Source organism: Monodelphis domestica, chromosome 7 (genome assembly GCF_027887165.1).
Source record: "Monodelphis domestica isolate mMonDom1 chromosome 7, mMonDom1.pri, whole genome shotgun sequence".
Lineage (NCBI taxonomy): Eukaryota > Metazoa > Chordata > Mammalia > Didelphimorphia > Didelphidae > Monodelphis > Monodelphis domestica.
The window spans coordinates 214,961,986-214,987,346 of NC_077233.1; the positions used below are offsets into that span (position 1 = coordinate 214,961,986).

At 33.4% G+C, this 25,361-nt stretch overlaps 1 protein-coding gene and 1 long non-coding RNA gene across 3 annotated transcripts in view; one reads left to right on the plus strand and one right to left on the minus strand.

The window, feature by feature from the left end:
- The window catches only part of SDK1 (sidekick cell adhesion molecule 1), a 1,320,044-nt gene that overhangs the window by 1,069,277 nt on the left and 225,406 nt on the right, over window positions 1–25,361 (minus strand).
- LOC103104308 (uncharacterized) overlaps window positions 1–25,361 on the plus strand; it is a 59,581-nt gene that overhangs the window by 29,584 nt on the left and 4,636 nt on the right. The window contains exon 6 of one of the 2 annotated variants that reach the window (XR_469905.2): window positions 13,112–13,314. The exons of the other annotated variant lie outside the window; for it this stretch is intronic. This is a non-coding gene — a long non-coding RNA (uncharacterized LOC103104308). Of the gene's footprint in view, window positions 1–13,111; window positions 13,315–25,361 lie in introns of those variants that run through there. 2 annotated transcript variants of the gene reach the window in all.

Here is a 25,361-nt window from a genome sequence, read left to right on the forward strand (position 1 = left end):
CCAATTAAATCTTCACACACAATTGTCTTTGTGTACAAAAACGCACAGAGACAATCTTCATCCTTGGTTACTGAGAGACTACTACAGTCTAATCAGAGAACCATTTCGACTACAAGTGTCAAACACACTGAACTTAATAGTACAAACAGATACATACCTGGAGAACTGCATATGAATGTAGAAAACCACAGGCTAATATTATCTGTTTTACTATATTTTATTTATATGTTAAATAATTCTTAATTACATTTTAATATGTTTCAGGCTGCACTCCAGAATGCTGTGATATGGGTTTTTTATACCATTAAGATACTGAGTAACATGGCAAAAGTCACATCACAGCAGAACTTGAACCTAAATCATCCTGGCTTCAATTCCAGATTTCTATCTTCTACAATATGATGCTCCCTGACATAAATATAAAATTATCTCTATATTTCTTGAATGTTTACACAATGTTTTACCTCACAACAACTCTGTGAGGTATGTAGTTCAAGTATTAGTAACCCCATTATCAGATGATAGAATCTAATTTTAGAAGGGTTAAGTGACTTAAATCTGTCATATGCTTAGAAAAAAAAACATGTAAGTGGAAAAGAAATATCTAAAACTGGAAGCCCAATGTTCCTTCTGAGTTGGGATGACCCTTTCCAGATAAGCTTTTAGATTGGTGCCAAAAGTAGATAATTGACAGAACAAAGTGGTTGAGTGGAAAGAATTCTGAAAATAATGGCAATGATGATGGGTGGAATTTATAAAGTGTTTTCTATGTGCTAGGTACTGTGTTAAATGCTTTTCAAATATTATCTCACCTAAAATTCACAATAGCCATGTGAGGAAGGTGCTACTGTATTTGACAGTTGAGGAAACTGAGGCAAACAAAGGTTAAGGAACTTGTCCAAGAGCATGAATCTAGTGTTTGAATTTGTACTCAGTTCTTTTGACTTTGGCTCAGTACTCTAGCCACAGAACCATGTAGCTGCCAGGGGACTTGGTTTTGAATCCCAACTATTTTTTTTATTAACTGTATGGCCTTGGGCAAGTTACTTAACTTCTTTAAATCTTAGTTCCTCATCTGAAAAATGAATGAGTGCATTAGATGACCTCTCAGGTCCCTTCAAGCTTTAGATCTATGGTCCTATGATATTGAAGAGATAAAAATTTAGAGTAAATTAGTTCTAAACCTAATAACATAAATACCTATTTTAAAAATAAATTAAAGCATCATATTTGAGCATGTATTAGAAATATGGAGGAAGCAATCTGTTTGATTTTTGTGGATATGAAAGAGTTTGATGGAAAAATTAAGCTGATTAATTAAAATTTTAAAATACAGTCCACAGAGCTAAAAATTCTTAACTTCTCCAAATCCTCATTTCTTTCCCTGCCTTCATTTTTATCTCCTTCCGATCATCCCTCCTTATCCCTTCATGCCATTGAGAGTATAAGGATTACACAGAAAGGGAAGAAGTAAACTAAATTTTCCTTGGTTGTAATTTGTCAAATAAATAGATCATTATTAACATTTAACTTTAAGTTACTTTTCCTGATTCCTTAGTCAGTGTTCATTTGAAAAAGTAACGCAAAGCTAAATTTAGGCGATGTTTACTATACCTGCAATTTTTTCCCCTTTTACACTTGTCCTCATCCACAAAACTAAAATCTACAAGAATCACAAATCAATACATTTTTTCATCACCCAAATGATGGACATTTATCTCCTACCATTATTACATATAGAATTTCTAATGCCAAGTCAGTCCCCAACTTACATATGAGTTAGTCCTACTCCAGAAGTTCATTTGTAAGTCAGTCGTTTGGAACTCAGAATGAATTTTCCCAGAGAAACAACGTTATAAATGGTGATTAGGTTTCTAGGCCACCCACAAAAGCCTATTCAACCCATAACATAGCTGAACTATAGTACTAATGGTACAATAAAATCTAACCACCATTTACAACGATGTTTCTATGAGAAAATTGGTCATAATTCCAACTTCGAATGCCATGAACACATCTCCCCTGAAGCTGGCTGCCAGCACAAGCCGAGACTTCCACTCTTTTCCCCTCTACCTCACCCCCCTCACCCCCACCGAACTTCTACCTGACAGGCAATGGGAATAGGGACACCTACAACTCCATGAGGAGCGGGTATGCTTCCATGACTGTGGGCTTCACAGGAGTGGAGGCTGTGTGCCTAGGGATTTGGGCAGTGGTAGCTGGAGGTGGGGCTAGATGCTAAAAGCTAAAACGTAAAAGCCATACCTAGCCTGAGAGAGCGATGGGATGGTTGTAAGGGTTTTTATAACCTCTTTTTGGTCACGGACTCCGTTAGCTGCTGACACTGGGTGATGGCTTTTGACTCAAGCATAAACTGGACTTATGTGAAGCCGAGGCATACAAGGTCACCAGCCTCATTCTCTCCAAAAGTCAAGTAAGTCGAGCAGTGGAACCAAAAGCAAGATGACTGCTGATAACCTGGGATTCATTAGAGAATGTTGGCTTCCTGAGTGTCGAACCAAGCCCTAAGCACTCCCTGGTGCCCGTTTTCGCCACCTTCAGGACCATTAGAACAAACTGTTCTTCTCCACCCCTTCGACTACCGAGGTTGGGGCGGAAGTCTTCACCGCCTGGGGTAGAACTCCCTCTACCTCCAGAGCAGGTTCGAGGCCTGTGGTTTAGCCTACCTGCCAATGGGGCTTCCTGCGGTATGGCTGCTGCACATGCTCCCCAGTGTCTTGGAACCACCAATGAGAGCTGGCAAGGAGACACCAAAGGAAGAAAGCGATCCTAAAAGGGGCCTGGCAAGTCCTACACCAAAGGTACTAGCTTTGCTTGAACCCCCAGTATGCCCGCGAATCCCTTTGGCCATTGGGTGAAATCTAGAGACACCTCAGATAATGCGTATAATGAATAAAACAAAATAAAATTACACTGAAATACAGTTGTCAAGGTGGGCGGGCGTACGTTCAGGCACTCTAGATAAGGAGATAGAGAGTTAAGGTATAGATCATGCGATCATATATTTGGAGTTGTAAAACAACTATTTATTTAATCTAAACACCTCATTTTATAGTTAAAGGATAGGTAAATAGTAGGTACATGAATTTTACAGGGGTACTATAGTTCAGACCCATTGCATGTTGTGGGGAGGAGCAAAAGTAGTCTCAGGCAGTTAAGCAAGACAAAATTAGCCAAGATGGCAGGGCAGAGCTCTGGGTTGTAGCAGAACATGCAACTGATTTTGCCCCAGCAGAAGCAAGATGGGGATGGTGGTAGCACAGGATGAAGCATGCAGTGAAACAAGGTCAGTGGCAGCAGGGCAGGGTCAGTGGCAGGCAGTGTTTATAGAAATACAGTAGTATCAGGACAGGACTTGAGGCTCGGTGAGTGCTTGGCGAAAAAGAAAAATAAAATTCCTAGTACCAGCATGTAGAGATAGGAAAGCCTCCATGGAAAATATAATCACTGCCCAAAACCAATGATCCATTTGGGGTTTTTAAACTGGGAGCACTCCTTCTTTTCTTCTGGTTCCACAGATGCTTACCATCATTAGATGTTTCAAGACAAGAATATTAGGAAGTGAGAAGGAAGAACTATTATAATATAGCAGCCCAATTAGTATTATTTCCCAAATCTAAAAGCATTTTAAATGCTTCATTAAAATGACTACAATGTCACATTTCTCTTACTGTAAAAAAAAAAAAAAGTGACAAACTTTCAAAAATTATGCTACTCCCAAATATCACGAAGACTTATCAACTAAAGGGCTGGTCATCAGGTGACAAATTTTTTGAAAAGAGCAACTTGTAAATAATTGAAGAATATATATGTTTTCTAAGATGGTGGTGGAAGGAATAGCCACCACATTAAAGGAATTACAGATCTTGTGAACTTCTGAATTAAAAAAGCATGAAGTCAGAAAAATAGGGGGGGGGGTGAATGAAGATTGGCTTTTAACTATTTTGAATTAGAGTACAATAAATTAACAATTTTCTTAAACATGAAATTTGGTTGCTAAAGGATTTTATAATGAATTTTCATAATAAGCATCTTGGATGTTTATTTTTATTATAATAATCATGAAGATGTTTAACTATATTTTGCATAAGTTTATAGTAAGAGTTTCCTAATGAAACATAATGATATGCAAGCAAGCCAGGTGGTCCTATGATTAATGTTCCAAAACACCAGGTACAAGATATATATTACTTCCTAGGCCCAATCTTTCACTTCTTTTGGTTAAAAAAAAAACCTGGGGGGCAGCTGGGTAGCTCAGTGGATTAAGAGCCAGTCCTAGAGACGGGAGGTCCTAGGTTCAAATCTGGCCTCAGCCACTTCCCAGCTGTGTGACCCTGGGCAAGTCACTTGACCCCCATTGCCTAGCCCTTACCACTCTTCTGCCTTGGAGCCAATATACAGTATTGACTCCAAGACGGAAGGTAAGGGTTTAAAAAAAAAAAAACCTGCATGCCTAACAAAGCCAATATGGTCAGCATCTGGAAAAGGTGGGTGTATCTTGACCTATTCTAGAGCTCCCAAGGGACTTAAAATTTGTTTTGATGGGCTCTACAGAAAATACCATCTGTTCTAAAGATATTTTCCATAACATAGATCCAGAAATATGGAGTTTGATGTAATAATTATATATTTATATATATGTATATATATATACATACATACACACATATATCTATATTTTATATAAAATATGTATATTAAGATATACATATTATTTTTTTGCTGAAAAGATTATTTAAAAGGTTTTATTTTTTAAATCACTGAATTTAAATGGGAGTTATTTCATTTTTTTCTTGGTTTTGAAATTATTTAATGTATTTAACCAAGCATAATTAATATCGAGGCAGCAGTGTAATGCATAGATGGATGGCTCTGAAGTTTGGAAGACCTGGCTTCAGTGGGATCCAAAACAGCTGAGCAATTATGGCAAAATATTTAAGCTCTGGATGCCTCAGACAAATCTAAAACTTCAACTTACAAATGTAGTTGATCTACCTTAGTTTCTACAATTGGAATTCTCCACTTTGCTTCAAGGAACAATCAAGAAAATTGGCTCCAAAACATGATCTACTACTTTGATTGTAGTAGAGGTGGGAGGTTTTTTGCTTGTTTGTTTGTATTGATAAAATAACAATTTATTCAATTTTATTTGGAGGGGTTTGGAAGGCCTGTGATTATATCAAATGGTTATATTGATTTTCTTATGTGGCTTAGTAATTTCCTATAAAAGCAGTTACCTAACTATTTTTCCTATATTTGAATACAGACACAATAGGAAGCCACTGAAGTTAGTTGAGTAAGGGAGTCAAATGGTCAGATGTGTGAGAAAAATTACTTTGGCAATGTATAGGACAGACTAGATTAGAGAGACTTGAGCAGGAAGACCAATTAGCAGAGTAATTCAACAATCTAGGTGAGGGATAATAAGACTAAGGTGGTAACTGCCAGTGGAAAGAAGTATAAATCAAGAGATGCCACAATTAAAGGATTCCTCACTTACTGATCAATCTATTGGAGATCAGCTTTCCATCCTTAGCTACTGTAATCCTCAGAGAGCACTCAGTGTGATGCTTTTGCCAGAGCCTTTCAAAGATCTGGGATCATGTTGGGAAAATGAGATAGAAGCCCTCAATAAGATGAAACTCTGAGCCTTTCCTTTACCAGAGTTTTCATAAATACTAAGATATATCCTAATTAATGGTTTTATTTTCCATAATAATCTTTAATGTGCTGCTAATTTTGGACACTGACAATAAATAGTATCAGGTATCATTGATATTTTGCACATAAAAATCCTTAGAATTTATTAAATCCTTTTTTAAGTCAAATCCAGACAGAATTTGATAATTTAAATATTTTTGAAAGAGTAGTGATATTAAAATTTCTAAATGTACAATATTTAAGGTTACATTTGCATGGGCAAATATGATACTATATTTTAAGAAAAACACTGACCACTCAGGTAGAAAATATTTTTGAAATGAAATTCTTAAAATTTGAAACCACACATTTTTTGTAAGATTTCAAATACCTAGTCTTTTTATACTACTCAGTTATTCTTACAAAAATGTGGTAGCAACAATCCATCATAAACCTTATGCTAATTTCAATGATATTTACACAAAGCTAACCAAAGATAAGGACAGGAATGTTAGATTCTGTAGTGCTAAACACGATCACTTAGACATCGCACATCAAAATCTGGGCCCACAATGAATATTAGAAAACAGAAATCTCTAGTCTTCCAGATTGTAATGGGAAAAAATGTGTGGAATCTCCTTACATGATCAGATAGCAAATAAACAGTCTCAATTTTCAAGTGTGTAGAACATTTATTGGAGGAAATTAACTGTACAAAGAGATAGATCATATAGCAAAAATGAAAGGTTACATTATCTCACATACTTTTGTCACAGGACCACATATTGCCATCTGAAATGCTTTTTTTAAATGGGTATAATAAACCAGGAGTTTGTTTAGAAAAAAAATGAAAATTATAATTCTGTTATTTAATGGTTCTAAACCCTCATGATAAAAATGGATATAAATGAATGAAAAGGTGAAATCAATAATGAGGTAATTTTTAAAAATCAAGATGATGCTTCTAACCTATAGATATAAGCCAAATATTTCCATGTAATAATTTTGACATTTTTCTAAAGAAACTAAAATTAGACTAAATCTACATTACCACTTGCTACACTGTACCTCGTTATACCACATTAAATCCAGACATTGCAGGCTCACCTTTAGAAAGCAAACTGATTAAAGTAGGTAGCTCACTTACAAAAAGATTTCTTCAGCCTTACTACTACTACTCTGTGATTACTACTGTTAATCTGCAACTCAAATTGTTCTACATCAACTTCACATATTGATCTTTCCCTTACAATGTGGAAAAAGAGGGAGACACTGAATTTTTCTGAATATGATTTATTTTAGCTGATCTTGTATTAAGGATAAAATGGATTGGTTGTTAGGTCAGAAAATTATATTAAAATTCTAGGATTAAATATTATTTCCTATGCATGAATAAAAATTAGATTAGAAATGACCCAAAAGAATAATAAAGCTTAAAATAAATTAGGTTACTCGTGAAGAAATGGTGTGGGCAAACAAATATTTTTAAAATGGAAAATGTGACAGCTCATTTTAAAAGGATGGGTTAAGAATGTTTCTGCTTTTGAGCTTGTCTGTAAGTCAAAATGTCTCCCTAAAATGTATATGTAACAATCATTTTAAAAGAATCATTCAGATATATACTAAAACTATCAAAATTTACAGTAAAATATATTTAAATTAAAGAGTAATTAAACAGTAAAAGGTTAGACATCAAGTTTTACATTTCATATTAAAGAAACAAAATTGTTCAAAAACAAAGCTAAAAGGAGATCCTAAGAGATGATATGGGTCCAGCTCATCACTTTTAAAGACAATTTAATTATGCAAGACTAATAGTATTTTATTCTTTTTAAAAAAATCTTCAAGGGTAGAGACTCTAAATCTTCTCAAGTATATTAGACTTAAACAAAACAAAACAAAACAAAAAAAAAAACACTTCACCATGAAAGTCAAGAAATCATTCCTCATATCCAACCAGTTTCTCTATTTTAAACTTCCTCCTATGTTTTCTAATATATACTTTTAAATCTATAACCTAATGATATCTGTTCATTTAATGAAGACATGTATATTATTAAAGAGTTGAGGACTCAATAGAAAATAGCATCTTAAATCGTTTTAGTTCACAATTTTGTACCACTCCTAAATCTTGATTCTTCTCATGAGTTTAAAGCACCTTGCATATGTGATGTGAAAGTAAGAGGACAAATTTAATACATACTAGACCTTACTCATATATTCAATTAAGAGCTATATTTCAAGTCAACTATCTTCAAGGGAGATACTTTTTCTAGTAATGCTGTTTCTGCTTAAAATTTTTAGAGAAAATAAGGAACCAACTTCAATGGAAATAAGATACATTAATAAAACATATAAGAAAGTCAATATAATTATTTTATCATCATGACACGTTTTAAGATTTTTTTTAATTTGAAAAATGTATAAAATAACCCAATTTGATCACTCATCTTAATAGACAATTCCAAATGAATTTATGTTGTTTTCCAAAGTCAGTTTCATTTTCAAATAACAAAGATTAATCATTATTTAAGAAACTGAAAATATGTGATAAGGTATAAAAATAATTCTAAAGGCAATCTAAAAACATTCTAAGCAAAGAAATCATTCTCTCTTTATGCACTTCTTACCACAGGTCTTAACTTTTATGAGGTCAAATTATGCAATCATTTCCTAAAATCAATATTGGAAAATGCTTTACTACATCAAATGGTAAAAACAAATGACCATCTTTGTTTTGTTATAGTGTCACTTGCAGTTTCTTTAATATAAATTAAGAGCATTTTGTCATTTTCAAATTCTAAAATGATATCAATTTCTGAGAAGAAAAAATTATATTAATTTGCTTAGGAATCTAGGATATGAAAAATCTAGATTTACTAGTTCATGCGAAGTTTTATTTTTGTTGATTAGAAATGATTTGGAAATCATATAATATTAAAGAGTAGTCATGGAAATATAAACTGTTGAGCAGGGGAAAGAGGTCTTAAGAAAGAAAGGTAATACATGATTGATGTCTTTCCAGTATCTGGAGGGATATCATGAAGATGTCGATAAAGGAGAAGTTCTCTTTAGAATAGCACCTATTTTTTTATGCTATTCCACAAAACAGAAACAATTACAAATGGGCCAGAGATATAGAGATCAATAAAAAGAAAACTTTCTAACAATGAGTACTATCTAAAACTGTCTTTCAAAGTAGTGAACTTTTTTGTGTCTGAAAGAGTTTAAGTAAAAATGTCAGTGGTAATAAAGGATATCTTACAAGGTTGGACTAAAATGACCTCAAACATACCTTTCACTCCTCAGCTTCTGGACTATTCATCCTTGCCTAAGGTATTTCTAGTTACTCTTCACAGAAAAAAAAAACACAAAAAAGTCTACTATATTTAATGTTACATGACAATATTCCCCATGTTATATGAGAAATAAAGAATAAAATACTGTTCTGTGGCAAAGTTCAAAAATCAAATTTGAACTGGAATCTAAACTTTTTTCTTAAAAGAATTCACCCAAACCAAATAAAATATTTTATGTGATCTTTGGAATACAAACCAGCATCTTATTCAGTCAAGATTACTTGGAAAATGTGTCAAATACAATCTCATTATTTAGGCACAGAATTTCATCAGTCATCAAAATAACAACTCTTTTATATTGAGGTGCTAACACCATATTATACGATAATGATGCACCTCACTGTTTTATCAAACTTTTTGCTATTTATGACTGCTCTGCATGAAAGTCTTAAAGTTTTATTGGTAGTTCATATTCTGCCTAACTCCAAATGAATTTGAAATTATCCGTCTGCACTTTATTATGCAGCTTCCTATGGCTGTATCTCTAGCCTAGTGGCACAATAACTTTGTGATAAAGAATCTAAAAATACAGGCCATTATGCTCACTGACAAAAAAAATAGATTTAGTATCTTCAAGGTCACCCAAAACTGAATTCCACAAAATTTGTTTTCCCCTTAGTGATCACAGACGAGAAGAGTAAACAAAATTCAAGGCATGTGGTTCCTATCTATTGCAGCTGTATAAAGAATTATTTAAACCTGGTATCCAGCTAGCACTGTAGTTTCTGTAACTAGTTATCACTTCCTTCATTAATAAGTGGTTAGTGACAAAATCAGATAACATCATCTGTGAAGTTAATTAGAAATGGGAAAATATTCAGGGTATACAAATTTTATTAGGATAGCTGACATCTGTCAACTATTTTATTTAATTACTCTTGAATTTGGATTCTAGCCTTCAGACTAATTCAAATTCTTAATCTGTTTGCACATAAATGGTTTTTCAAATTGTCATTATTTTTGTTGAGCATTTTTCTTGTTCCTCTTCTGAAAGTATGAGACATAAGTATTTGCTAGCTAACATACCAACATTTTCCATTCTGCAACTGAATACAATTAACTGCCAATTAACATTTATTTTTCACCAAAATGTGACTGAATATTTATATGCCACATGGCAACAGACTAGTTTTATTAATGCTTATTAATCACTCATAGTATAATAGTAGTGCTTATTTATTTCTTTATGTTTGTGGAATATAAAGTAGCCTGTACTCAAAGGCACAACGCCAAATAAACCTAGACTTTTTTTTTCTTTTCTTCAAGGTGGAAGAGAGTTAGGTGGCTTTTTTGTGTGTTCAATGTGGGTAGGTTACTTGTGCTGTCTGTCAAGTGAACTCATGTTCACCACCCCTCATCTCCCCCGTAAATCATTTGAGGTACGTCAGAATAGGTTTTCTGGAAGAAATTATTTTTAAGGCAAAAGAGAAAATTGTCTGGAACAAAAGAAACAGACCATAAGAGAAGTGGGAAATGAGAACAGTGACAGGCTAAAGAGAACAGGTAATTTAGATTTAATGTATAGATTCAAGGGAAAAACCATTTATTGTACACAGTTCCCATTCTTAGAAAGTTTATATTCTTATAAATTGACAGTAAATGCAAGTTCACTATGTATATAGATTGTGACAAGTCAAAAGGAAAAAGTTATTTAAATTCAAACATTAAATCATGCTTTGTGCAAAGCATTGTGATAGCCATTAGAGAAAAAGAACAAAAATTTTGTCCTCCAGGAGTTTACAATCTAATAAAAGATATACTATATGTCTAGAAGCATGATATATGATGGAATAGATAAGAGCAAAGAAGAATGACAGATGTGCTATAAGAAAATTTGAGAATGATTCAATTATTTCTAACTGTGGGGAAAGGGAGAAGAGGGGAGAAGTTGATATCTGACCTGAACTTGGCTTTGGAGAAAGGGGACTTAAGTAACCAAAGAGCACACGGCATAGATGAATACATAGTAGCAGAACGGGGGAGGAGGGGTAGAAGGGGGGGGATCAAGTAGTTCAGTTTAACTGTGATATATACTTAATAAAGTAATATATTGTGAAATAAGGCTCGGAAAGTATGCTAAAGTTCTATTCGTCGAATCATAGATAAAGAGCTAAAAAGAACTCTACAAGCTATCTATTTTATTTCATCTTACAAATGAGGAGTATAGGTTCCTAAAGGTTAAAAGGCTTCACTGACATAACATGGGTACTCTGTAGTAGAACTGAGGTTCAAAATGACATCTCCTCTGACTCCAAATCCAACACATTCTCTACTGTACTGTACTGTACTATGGGGGAGACAGTCACGGGGCTTAAATGCTAGACTAAAGAGTTGATATTTGGTATTTCATCTTACCAGAAAAAGGGAAGAACTGAAAGTTTTAGAGAAATTTTAAAAAATGGGGAAATCATTTTTCAAACGATGTGGAGACTGGATCAAAAATGGTGCAAGTGAAAGGCAATGGTACTAGTTAGGAAGTCATTATAACAGTTGTAATAAGAGGGGAAAATTGAGGAGAAAAAGAAGAAAGAGACAGGAATGATTCAGTGTTTTTGCCTTAGGAGGCTAGTGATAATTCCTCATGAGGGAACATAATGAGTTTGGTTATGAATAGACTATGTTTGAAGTACTCAGAACAACCAAGGAGAAATGGTTTGCCTAAAACTGGAGATGTATAACTCAAGCTCATTAGAAAGATTAGATCTCGATACTTAGATTTAGTAATCATTTGTACAGACCTAATTATTAAAGTTATAGGAGTAGAGAAGAATACAAAGTAAGAAAAAAAAAGGTTGAAAACCATATTTTTAAGCATCCTCTGGGTGAAGATGTTGCTATTAAGTCACAACAGTAAAATAAAAACAACTTGTATTTATTTAGCACTTCATGGTTTATAAAACATTTTAATTAAGTCAACTTGACATGGCAAGCATTAAGTATTATGTCCATTTTCAGAGGAGAAACTACAGCACAGAAAGATTATCTGACTTGCCCAATGACACAATGTTAGTAAATGCTAGAGTTTGGATGAAGAGGCAGATCATCTATTTCCCTGTTCAGTATATTCCTGGCCACACCAGTCTATACTTTTGCTTGTTTTAAACAGTAGTGATGAAGATTTCTGCTCTATTCATATTTTCCCTTTAAGATCCCTCATTTATGGGTAAGAACTGTCTGGGGAGATAGGCACCATCTAGGACTATCATATAAGGGCAACTTATTCACATGGTTACAGGGTTACATGGCATCTTCACTGTAGTTTCATTAACACCATACTGTAATGAATACTCTCTCTGACATATGATTCCCTGAAAACGTTCATTTTTGCTATGATTTATCCTCCTTTGAGATACAATGATGTTTGTAATACAATGATGTTTGTAAGTAACCCAGTGACTTTGTGTACCTTGTGTTTCTGTCCCAGGAAGCACATTAATTCCTAAACACTTGGGGAGAGAGAAGAGAGTAACTAATGGGTATCATTAAGGGGAGGTCATTCATATTTCTCAGGCTGACCCCATAAGATTTTGAGATACAAAGCAAAGAAATACAAAGAAGCATGAGGAAGGCCTTTCGATGTAGTAAGTCAGCATGGCTGCAGTGGTCTTGGATCCCTCCTATCCCTTATATCTTTCCATATACTTATCTGTGTATCATATAGAAAAAAATAGTGAACTGTTGGTTGGCTGACTGAGACACAAAATGATTCCTTTTTGTCAAAGAAGCTGCCCTTCTCCATAGACTACAAAAGCAGACTGATTACAGACCAGCTCCCATGTTTGTATTTCTAATTTACCTAACTCTGTTTGGAAGATAAACCCAACAGAAGTATTTGTCTGTGCACAGTCTTCTTCCCGTAGGCAGACAAGATGACTACCTACAAATAAAGGCACATAATAATTGCCTAGGCATATACTAAGCATGAAATATGAGGTCTTGAGTGGAGTGAAGAAGTGAGAAAATGTTCTTCTTTTCCTCCTTTTATATATATAGTAATCTGAATTTGATAATAGTGTATATACTCATATTTGGTTGATGTGTTGATAGATTTTACTGAACTTTTTTCTTTCTTTTGTCTTTTTTGTTGGCAGGGAACACTCAGTGGGTGAGAGAAAGAGATATGCCCAGAAATTAACATTATATCAAAAAGAATGGTAGTATATAAAATTACAATAATAAATAAGTATAGGCTGGTATACTTTTTGAGAAAATTTTACAAGCTTCACCTACTCTGGATATTTATGTTTGTGGGAGTTTGGAAAAGGGAAGTAAAGATTTTAACTTTAATTTACAATATTTAAGAGTAATTATTTATCTTCAAAATGTCAACATGACTAAAAAAGAAAGGAATAATACATTGTAGAGTTTACACTGAGGAATATTAATAAAATTATTTGCTAGAGCATAATCATTATTTTCATTTTTAATTTAAGATTTTTCATTCTTATCATCTTAGTTGCCAAATTTCAGTCTTCATTGATTGAAGACACAGGAGAATTCCTTGCATACAAATTTATTCAGGTGTGCAAACATTAAATCATCATTAGATTAGAATGACAAGCATGACAAAATTAATACATCAAAAGAAGGTGTAGAGAAATATAAAAGCTAAAACATATTGAATTAGGTTTTAAACTGAAACTATACAAGTTTAAGTTCAATCAACACTAATACTGAAAATTTTAAATCAATTATTTCATAATCATCATTCTAAATTCTTTACTTTATCAAGAAATCCTATCTCATAAGTTTTTAAGTCTACTTTCAAATACCTCAGAAATGCAAATTAGATCCAAACTTAACATTCTCTAAATTAGTCAAACATCACTTTATTTTGACTGATTTTTTAAAATAGAAAATCATCCTTATTACTAATTTTACAATTCAAATTTAAGGTCTATTGAAAATACAAAGAAAATATAGTGATATAACTGAATATGGATTTATTAGAAGTACACTAAAGCACGTACTTTTCAATCACAGACCTTTGATTTGTGAAAGCCATGTGAGCAGAGTACAAGTTCTAAAGTCAGGCAGGTCTTGCCAAACAGGAACAAGATTCAAATACTGGATGAGAAATAATCAATGTGCCTGTCTTTAGAAGACAATTCTAAAAATATTTTGGAGAAGCCCCAATCAACAGTAGAAGGAAGTCACATAATAAAGAATAGATTTCACTACAAATTCATACTATGTAATCTCACCTGGGTTCTCTCCAGTTGCTGCCAATTTTTTCTCTTCTGCCTGAGTGAGATTCCTCTAAACATCTACTCCAAACACACTTCTCCCTTCAAGACATCTAAATCATCCCTATTGCCCCTCTCCTACAACAAGGAACTGATCCAACTATCTTAACAAAATAATTGAGAGAATCATCACCATCTCTCTCTTCTTTGTTCCACTATCTTACAAGCATAATCTTCTTATCTATTGTTTCAGGCCCTATTACTTGAAACGTGATCAGATCTCAACCATCTTCGAATGGATAACTGATTTAATCCTGACATTCCCTTGGAATACTTTCTATAGCTCTCTTTTCATTTCTGACCAAACTTGGAAAAAAAGTTCTAAATTTATTGCCTCAATTCACTTATCTTACATTTATATTCCTTTTTATTGATTGATTGGTTTTTTAAAATAATCTTTTCAAATTTTGAGTTCCATATTCTGTTCCTCACTCTCACACCTTCTCCTAAACGCTGAGAAAGCAATAGGATATCAGTTATATGAAATCATGAAAAATATGTGGCCATATTAGCCATATTTCTCCCAACAATATAAGAAAAATAATATTAGAAAATTGTGCTTCTATTTGTTATGACTATATTAATTTACCTCCTAGAGGTAGATACCATTCATCATACTTGGAATTTGCTACTTGATCATTGCTAAGAATTTCATAGCTGATTATCATTATAACTTCACTGTTTCTGCTGAAAAATCATCTTCTGGTTCTTCTAACTTCACTGTGCATGGATTCATATAGGTGTTGCCATAATTTTTTTTTCTGAAACCATTCTCCTTATTATTTCTTAAAGCACAACAGAAGTCAAATCATAATCATATGTGGCTCAACTTGTTCAGCCACACCCCAATTGATGGGCATCTTCTCAATTTCCAATACCTTGCCACCACACAAATAACTTCTATAAATATTTTTGTACATATAAGTCCTTTTACTTTTTCTTTGATCTCTTTGGGATACAAATCTAGTAGGAGTAATGCTGAGTCAAGGGTATGCATAGTTTCATAACCTTTGGGGCATAATTATAAGTGGTTTTTCAGAATGGTTGGAGCAGCCACAAATTTACCAACAGTTCATCAATATGACTATTTCTGCCTCATCCCTTCAAGGATTTGTCATTTCTAATAGGTTTGAGATATTATCTCAGAGCTGTTTTAATTTGCATATCTCTAATCAGCAGTGATTTAGAAAATATTTTCATATGACTACAGATAGCTTTGATTTCTTTCTCAGAAAACTACCAGTTCATATCCTTTGACCACTTATCAATTGTGGAATCATTCTTATATCTTTAATTTGACAGTTCCATTTCATCATATATTTGAGAAATGGGGTCTTTGTCAGAGAAATTTGCTACAATTTCTTTTCATATTACTTCATTGTCTATGGCATCTTTTAGCTTAATGTATTATCCCTGATTATCTCTTTTGATTAGGTCTGGTTTTAGTTTTGATTTGTCTGAAATCATAGTTATGGGGTTTGTTTTTTTTTTACTTTATTTTTCACTGATGCTTTTTTTAAACTTCAGCTGAAGCATATTAGATTCTGCTCTAGCCCTTTATTTTTACTCTGTTGATGTTTTTCTGTTTTAAGTGAGTCCCTTGTAAACAACATATAGTTAGATTCTGGCTTCTAATCCATTCTGTTTTTCATTTCCATTTTATAAGTGAGGTCCTCCTATTCACATTCACAATTAATATTCTAGGTATATCCCTCTACTCCATTTTCTTCTATTTCTTTTCTCTCTCTCCCTTCTTATGCTGCCCCTCCTCAAAAATCTGTTTTGCTTCAAACAACTGCCTCCCTAAATCATTCTCCCTTTTATTTTCCTACCTCCTTTTCTATTATTATCTTCCCTTGCTATTTCCCTATTCAGTAAGATATACTTTTATACCCAAATGAGGATGTGTGTATATGTATATATGTGTATATATTCTTCCCTCTTTGAACCAATTGTGATGAGAGTGAGGGTCAAACATTGCCCACCCTCCTTCATTTTCCCCTCCATTGTAAAAGCTCTTCCATGCATCCCTCTTTTATGTTACAAAAATTTCCCCATTCTATGCCTCCTTTCCCCCCTCTCCCAGAACATCCCACTTCCTCACTCCTTTTTTTCTGAGGTCATTCCAACATAATTGACTCACAACCATTCCTTTGTTTATATAAACTCCTTTTAACTGCACTAATAATAACAACATTCTTAGGAATTGCATGAATCATCTTCCTTTATATAAATGAAAACATTTTAACCTTATTGAGTCTCATGATTTCTCTTTTATGTTTACCTTTTTATGCTTCTCTTGATTCTTCTGTCTGAATGTCAGATTTTCTATTCAGTTCTGGACTTTTTATCAGGAATTCTTGAAAAGCTTTTATTTCATTAAATATCCATTCCCCACAATCACAAAAGATTATATTTACTTTTGCTGAAGAGGTTATTCTTGGTTGAAATCCAAGCTCTATTGCCTTCCAGAAAAATCATATTTTAAGCCCTCGACTCCTTTGATGTGGAAGCTGCTAAATTTTGTGTGATCCTGACTATGGCTCTATAATATTTGAACTGTTTATTTCTGGCTGCTTGTAATATTTTCTCCTTGAACTAAGAGCCCTGGAATTTAGCTATAATATTTCTAGGAGTCTTCATTTTAGTATCTCTTACAGGAGGTGTTTTTTTTTCTATTTTCTATTTTACCTTCTATAGCTAAGATAATGAACATTTTTCTTTATAATTTCTTGAAATACACTATCTAGGCTATTTATTTATTATGGCTTTCAGGTAGTCTAATAATTTTTAAATTTTCTTTCTCTAGTCTATTTTTTGGGTCAAAATTTTTTCTGATGAAATATTTCACATTCTTTTCTATTTTTTTCATTCTTTCAACTTTGTTTTATTTCTTGATATCTCATGGAGTCTTTAGGTTCCAGTTGCCTAATTCTCACCTTTATGAAATTATTTTCTTCTGTGAGATTTTGTATCTGTTTCATTTGACTAATTCTGCTTTGTAAGGAGTTCTATTCCTCAGTGGGGTTTTTTTGTATCTCTTTTACCATAAAGCCAATCTTTTTTTTTTAAGATATTAATTTCTACTAGATTTTTTGTACCTCTTACTAGGCTATTTTTCTGCATAATTTTTTTAATCACTCTAATTTCTTTTCCCAATTTTCCTTCTACCACTCTTCTTTCTTTCTTCAGCTCTTCCAGGAATTCTTTTTGTGCTTAGATCCAATTAGCAATTTTCCTTGAGGAATTGGTTTGTAATTTTTCACACAGTTGCTTTCTGAGTTTATGTCTTGGTCTTCCCTGTCACTGTAACAGTTTTTTTTAATGGTCAAGTGCTTTGTTGCTGTTGAGTTTTGTTAATTTTTCCAAGCTATTTCTTGACTTTGAACTTAATGTTAAAACTGAGTTCTGCTCACCTAGGAATAGGGAAGCACTAAGCTTCAGGTTTTTTTCATGCTTTATCAGAGCTACTTTTGGTGCTTTCAAGGTCATGTGATCCTAGGAGAGATATAGTAACTGGTATGTGGTCTAGTCTTTACCCTATCCTGCAGCCACAATAACTAATGTTCCTCTTTGCCTTGGAACTGATACCAGGGGTTCTGCACCTTTCTAACAAACCCCCAGTATGCCTCTCCACATTGGAATAGAGACCAAAAATGAATGTGGATGAGGTAAAATTGCTAATCATAGCCAGCCATACCCAATTCCAAGAAAAGATTTCCCTATAATCTCATTCTGGCCAGTTTTCTGACTTCCTTGCCACCTCTGGGCAGAGAGTCTCTGAATCTGCTGCTGCAGTCACTGATGAACCCCATGACTATTGATGCGGCTCCAATATGTCATATGAACAGGCCTTCACCCTAGTGTCAAAAATGTCTTCACCTGACATCTTAAGTTTTTGTAGGCCAGAAAAATATCTTGTCCTGACCTTTTGTTGACTCTGCCAATTCATAATTTATTTTGAGGCATTATTTTAAGTTTGTTTGGAGGGAAATGTTGAGAGGGTTCAGATGAATTGCTCCCTATAATCTACTGTATCATCAGGGATCCTTCTCATCTCAATACCTTCCAATCTGGCTTCTTTCTGACTTTCTCATTCAAATAAAACTCTCTCCTAAGTGATCACTATATCTTCATTACCAAAACCAATTAACCTTTTTCAGTCTGTATTCTTCTTGATGTCACACCACATGGTACTGAATTACCATAAAGGGGTAAAATCTCAGAGTGAAATGACAAGTACAGAACCTTCTTTCCTTTCTAGGCCAAATGACAATCATCCCTACCCTTATCTCTTCATGTCTACCTAAATATCCACTACCTGTTCCCATCACCTTTTTTTGGATCTGCTGAAACCTATTGTATGAAATAGTGAAAAGAGGTGGTTGTACTTATGTCACCTATAAACATGTGGGTAAATCATTATAAAAGAATTCCATGAGGAAATTATATTCTATCTAATAAAATTATTTTCCATGTCTCATTGGATTGCCTTTACTAATAATACATTATTGTTCTTGTAGAAATTAAATCTCTAATCTTAATCAAATGATTTCTTGGATCCCTTTCTCTTAAATGGGAAGTTTTAAAAGTTTAAACATTTTAAGTAACTTGCCTAAGCACATACAGGCAATAAGGAACAGAAAAATATTTATTAAACATTAATTTTAATGTGATATTGAGTATCAATATATTCTAAACTTGCTCAATAACTACTTAAATTTTAATTAATTTCAACCAGAATCACCACTACATTATGAAGTATCAGAGTGGTTCTCATTTGTATAGCACTATGAAAGTCACTGTGGAATTGTGGATAGAAGACTAGCCTTAGAAGGAGAATGACCTAGGTTCATGTCCTTCTTTTGACAAATATTAGCTACATAGCTCTGGATAATCATGAATAAGTTACTTAACCTCATAGTGTCTCAAGTAAATCTCTAACACTACTAATTATAGGCCACCTGAGCTAATAAAATACTCAATTATGAAATCAGAAAAAAATTTTTGAAGGGAAAAGAGGAAACACAATGGTTGTGTGTGTGTTTGTGACTGTGTGAGAGAAAGACAGAGAGACAGAGACAGGGACTGAGACAAAGACAGTACCAGAGTCAGAGAAAAAGAAACAAAACATTATAGTTTACATAATAGTTTCTTCACATCAGTTCTAAAAGAAAAGTAGTATACTGTAGATTACTATCCTCATTTTACAAGTGAAAAAACAGACTCAGTTTGTAGGGACATAAAATTAAGATCTAAAGTGTGGCTGGAACCTAGATTTTCTAACTCCGAGTTCGGGGTCCTTTATATAAACTACATTGTATATAAAGTCCTTATGTAACACAAATAACTTATAGAATTTTTCCATTATTGTTAAATCCTAAATTATTAAAGAACAAAAAAGTAACTTTATATCATAAATACAAGTATCTCTTACCATAGTAAAATAACACAATTGATAAAATATCACTGTTACGTAATTTTTCAATATGGACAACAATCTGCTCTATATCACATAAATATTTGAGTTTAAAAATTTGCCAGCAGTCTCACACCATACCAGCCCTCCTGCCAGCCCTGGCCCCCAACCAAATCAACACAAAGCATGCTATAAATAGTTGCAACCAAATATAAGACTACTCATCCACAGTTATAATTTGTGCTACATGACAGAAAAGGACCTACCACAATACAGAGATTTTGTATACTTTGAAAACGAAGAATTAAAAAAGGAGGCTTATTTAGATGCCTGATAGAGTAGGACCAAGTTCTCATCCCTTGACTCTTGATGATACACTTGTCTTATAATTCGACCAAAGGCAAAGCGTATTAATAGCCTCCACTAACAGTTGGAATAGTCTATTTTAACAATCATCATTCATAAGTATATCCTTAATGTTTTGGGTTATGAAAAGCTAGTTCTTACAGAGAACTAAATAAGAAGAGTTGCCCCAACTAGCTAACTAAATATAGCCTTTGCTGAAATATCTTACTATATCTTCATTGGTAATAGACAAACAAGAACACTTTCAGTGAAATAGTAGAGAGGAGAAAAAGGAAAGGACTGAAACTTTTCCACAACACTCAGGCAACATATCAAATATTATTGAAATAAAAAGTAAGAAAATAATTTAAAATATCCAAAAAATAACACAATTCTCTTTTATTTGGCCACATCCTCTATCTAATCAATTGCCAATTTGTATCAGTTCTACTTCCACAATACTTCTCCTGTAGGTCCTTTTTCTTGTATTATTTTAATAGTCATCTTACTCTTCTCCCTAGCTTCAATATCTAATTCAACTCTCATAAAATAGCCAAAATGATATTACTAGCACATAGCTATCACCATCTTACTCAAAGATCTTTGATGGCTTCCTATTGTTGAGTTTGACATTTTAGATACTCCACAATTTGGCTCCAACCTGATTCCCAGGTTTAAGTCTTTCCCATACTGGATTAATTGGTTCTCTCATTTCATCCTATATGCACAAAGCATTACTTGTATATGAGAGTAACTCTTCTGTCTTTTCTCTGCTAACTGAAATTCTTTATTTCCTCAAGGTCAAACTAAGGGGCCTCCTTCTTCATGAAACTTTTCCTGATACTTCCACTGAGACTCCTTTAATCAGATTGCTCCCTTAACTGTATTATAGTTTACCTTGTATAATATTTATGTGTGCATATGCTCACAGAATCTAAAAATTGGAAGGGAACTCAGAGGTCATATTGGTATTCCCTCCAGTGGAGAAGACAGCAACCCATTCGTGCCTTTTCACATTGTAAAATCCTTGTCACATTTTCTTCCAAAAGAAGATCTGTTGCTATCCACAACCAAAGAAGAACTGTTAGAATATGATCAAAGCATGACATCTTTCACCACATTTCCTTCATGAGATCCATATTACATTGTGATATTTGTCTTCTATTGTGACATGAGCAATATGGAAATACATACTTCATGAAAGTATGGGTATAACCTATATAGAATATTCACTACCTCAGGAATGGGGGGGGGGCATAAAAAGAGAGGAGATAAGAAGGGAAAATCTGAAATTTTTAATGTCCAAAAATTATTGTCCAAAATTACTTCTACACTTAACTGAAAAAAAACAGTGGGGAAAATGTAATTGGGAGATGTGTAACAAAACAAATAATAATAAAACAATAAAAATATAATATGACTTAAAAAAGATCTACTTAATGAATGTGTTAGAGGTCTTCCACTAGGAATTTCTGCATCATGTGATTATAGAGCAGCATGTGAATTATCCATCTATGAGTCTTTGACATCCTTTGTGAATTGTTATTATGATTTCTTTGCACTGTTCATGATTTTGTGGAAGAAGTCTTTTGGTATCCTAGGTTTGATCAGTACTATCTATAAGAATTCCTTCTTCATTTCCCCCACATAAAGACACCCTCTATAATGGAGGCAAAAATCATTGGTAAGCATAAACTACTCTTTTTTGTACTTAATGTTGATAGGGCATCTGTTGGACAGTTATCTCTATAATTGTATCCATCAAAAAATCTTATATGATTTTTAAATGTTCACAAGATTTTCTGCAAAAAAGCTTTCTTCTTTCAATTATAAAATTCTTAAGGGAAAGGAATGTGTTATATATAAATTTGGATCTCCAGAACCTAACAGTGATTTGAAAATAGTAATTATTTGATAAATGTTCCTTAAATTGCAAGGAATGGAAGACAAGGTTACTGTCCCTACTTAGTGGCTAAAGAGATACTATATTCATCTTTCCATCTAAAGCATCTGCTGGACCATACTAACCCACCTATCTTCTTTTTGCTGCCTCCAGCAGAGTCAACACTTTCATAGTATCAAATTTAAATTATATCTCCTCTTTCCAACTTACCACCTTATTACCAAATCCTTTCCACTGTGGATTTCTGCCTTGACTGGCCTATAACTCCTTTGTAACTACCATATCTTAATGAGTGGCTCCTACAGACTTGGCTCCCATACTTCAGATGTACCCAGGTTTCTTAGTCCAGAACTTTTACTGATAGCCTCTCATTCTAGTTCCTGAGGCATTTGCAGTCATAACTCCTATGTAATGTTATCCTGACAGATCCATTCCTGATACTACAACCAGCCTGGAACAGAGAGAGATAAATAAAGTAAACGTGGTATGAAAATAAACATTCATTGGAGAGGAGCAGATAGGAGACTAAAATTTATTAAGCTTCAAAGATCACTATACAAGGAACACCAATAGACCCTATCTGAACTGTTGACCTGGGAAAAAAGAGGAATGAGATGAGAAAACAGGTGGCAATAGGGTATTATATACTAACTAGGAAAAAAACCTTGGAATAAAAAGAAAAGGGTAACATTCTTAAAGACAAAGATATTCTAAGTTACAAAATTATTAAATTTTAATATTATAGAACTACAGAATAATATCACTAATAAAAATTAATTTTTTAAATTTACATCAATTCTAGAAAAAAACTACAGCAACATAGGCAAGAAACATCCTATGATAATACTGGATTTATTTCAGGAATTTAATAATGGTTCAACATTAGGGAAGCAATATCATTAAGCATCTTAAAAGTTAAAAATGCCATAATCCTATAAATATATCAAGAAATAGAGAACTGCCTTTGATAACACATCTATATTTTAAAGAAAAACTCTCCAAAGTATAGTTAAGAGCAAGGCCATTTTTAGTATAGCACCCTACAACTCTATTGGTAGGGTTGTGAATTGGCAATCATCCTATAACTGTGCTAAGTGATTAAAATGATTATACAATTAGACTTTAAGATCTCAAAAGAGTTCAGGATAGAAAGAAAAGTCCAAAAGATACCAAAACTTTTACAGTATTACTTTCCATATTAAGAGAGAACTGGCAAGAAATTAAATTTGCTTTGATTAATGGATAAACAAATTATGACACATGAAAATAATGGAACATTACTTTGCCACAAGTTATAATGCATCCAGATCTTCCTGATTTTCTTCAAGAGTCCTCAAAATTCTCATCTTCTACAAGAAGCCTTTCCTTATGTCCCTTAATTCTATTATCACCCTTCTGATGATTGTCTCCAATTTATCCTATAAGTCTCTTTTATGTACACAGTTGTTCACATGATGTCTCCCCAGTCCACTGTGAGCTCTTGAGAAAGAGATCTACTTTTACGAATTCTCTTTGTATGTTCAGCACCTGACAGTGTCAGGTGCAAAGTAGGTGCTTAAAGTTCATGGACTAATTTCTAACTTGGAGATGAAGGAGACAAAAGAAGAAGAGCTAGTAAACTGTTAAATGTATTTTAATAGTTGAAAATTTAGTTGTAAAGGTATAATTGTGTTTCAGTGTTTATATTTAACTTCATAATAAATCATTTAAAAAGACCAGAGAGAAAAAAAGTTTAATTGTCCCACTCCATGATTCAAATAATATTCACCAATCTTGGGTAGTTTTAGTTATATTGTTTTCAGGGCTAAAAACTAAATACTATTTTTTTGATTTGTAAAATTTAATGCTTGTTAAAGTATATTTTGTAATGAAAGAGCACTAAACTCAGAATCAGGAGAAAACTGGATTTAAATCCTGACCCTGACACTAGTGAGCCTCAGTTTCGTTTGCAAATTAGGAATAAAATCTATAACACCTTCTCCTTAAAGTGTTATGTAAATATGAACTATTACTCTGAAATTATAACAGCATTCATAAATTCATTTCATTCTTATTTTTAGAACTATGTTTTTAAACCATGGCCTACTGTATAATATTGACTGCTATCTCACTCAGCAGCATACTGGAAATAAAGAGAAACAAGCTTTTATTATACCTCCATTAGAGAGGTTCTTACCTTGTGTTATCTCCCATATTTACAAGATGCTGTGTATAAACTAGTATGTTCTCCTTACATTCATGTCTATCACTTTAAAAAATTTTTATTCTTTCCTTTTTCAATGACTCACAACTCAGATCTTCAAGAACTCCATCTTATAAATTAAGATCAACATGCTTTTATTAATAAGGATGCTCTACAAGTTATTGGAGATTCAAAAAGAATTTAAAAGAAATGACTTGTTCTCGTTCATCTCTAGTCAAAGAGATAAAGAGAGAAAGATACGCAAGTAGATATGTAGATATATATATGTGTATATGTATATATGCAAACACATGCACAAAATAGGGGAATGATCCTTATAAGCATTACATTCTTATGTAGAAACTAAAAGCATTACAAGAATTCAAAAAGGGAAAAGACAAATGTGCAGACTGCAATTGGTCAGAGAAAATCTCATAGAAAAGGTAGGACTTGCTGGATTTGTACCTCAAAGAGATAATGAGGAAAACTTGTACAAAAATATTTATAGCTGCACTCTTTGTGGTAGCAAAAAATTGGAAAATGAAGAGGTGTACATCAATTAGGGAATGGCTGAATAAATTGTGGTATCTGTTGGTGATGGGATACTATTGTGTTCAAAGGAATAGTGAACTGGAGAAACTCCATGGGGACTGGAACAACTTCCAGGAATTGATGCAGAGTGAAAGGAACAGAACCAGGAGAACATTATACACAGAAACTGATACAATGGTACAATCGAATGTAATGGACTTCTCTACTAGCAACAATGCAATGACCCAGGACAATCAAGAAGGACTTGTGAGAAAGAATGCTGTCCACATCCAGAGAAAGAACTTTGGAAATGTAAATGCATTAGAAAAATATATGATTGATCACATAATGTGATACGGATATTACTGGAGATTTGATGTTAAAAAATATCATGCTACTGCAGATATGAATAACACAGAAATAGGTTTTGAACAACGATACATGTATAACCCAGTGGAACTTCTTGTTGGTTTTGGGAGGGGGAAAGAAAGAGCGGGGGGCATGGGGTGCCGATCATGAATCAGGTAACAATGGAAAAATATCCTAAATAAAAAAGGGAAAAAGAAAAAAGAAAAGGTGGGCCTTAGGTAGAGACTTAAGAGGAGAAAATGGAATTAGATTGACAGAAAAATAGGAAGAGTATAACATTGTTTTCTGGTTTGTCAATATATCACAATTATTTTCTACAAATACAAAATTCATTGTTGTTCATTTA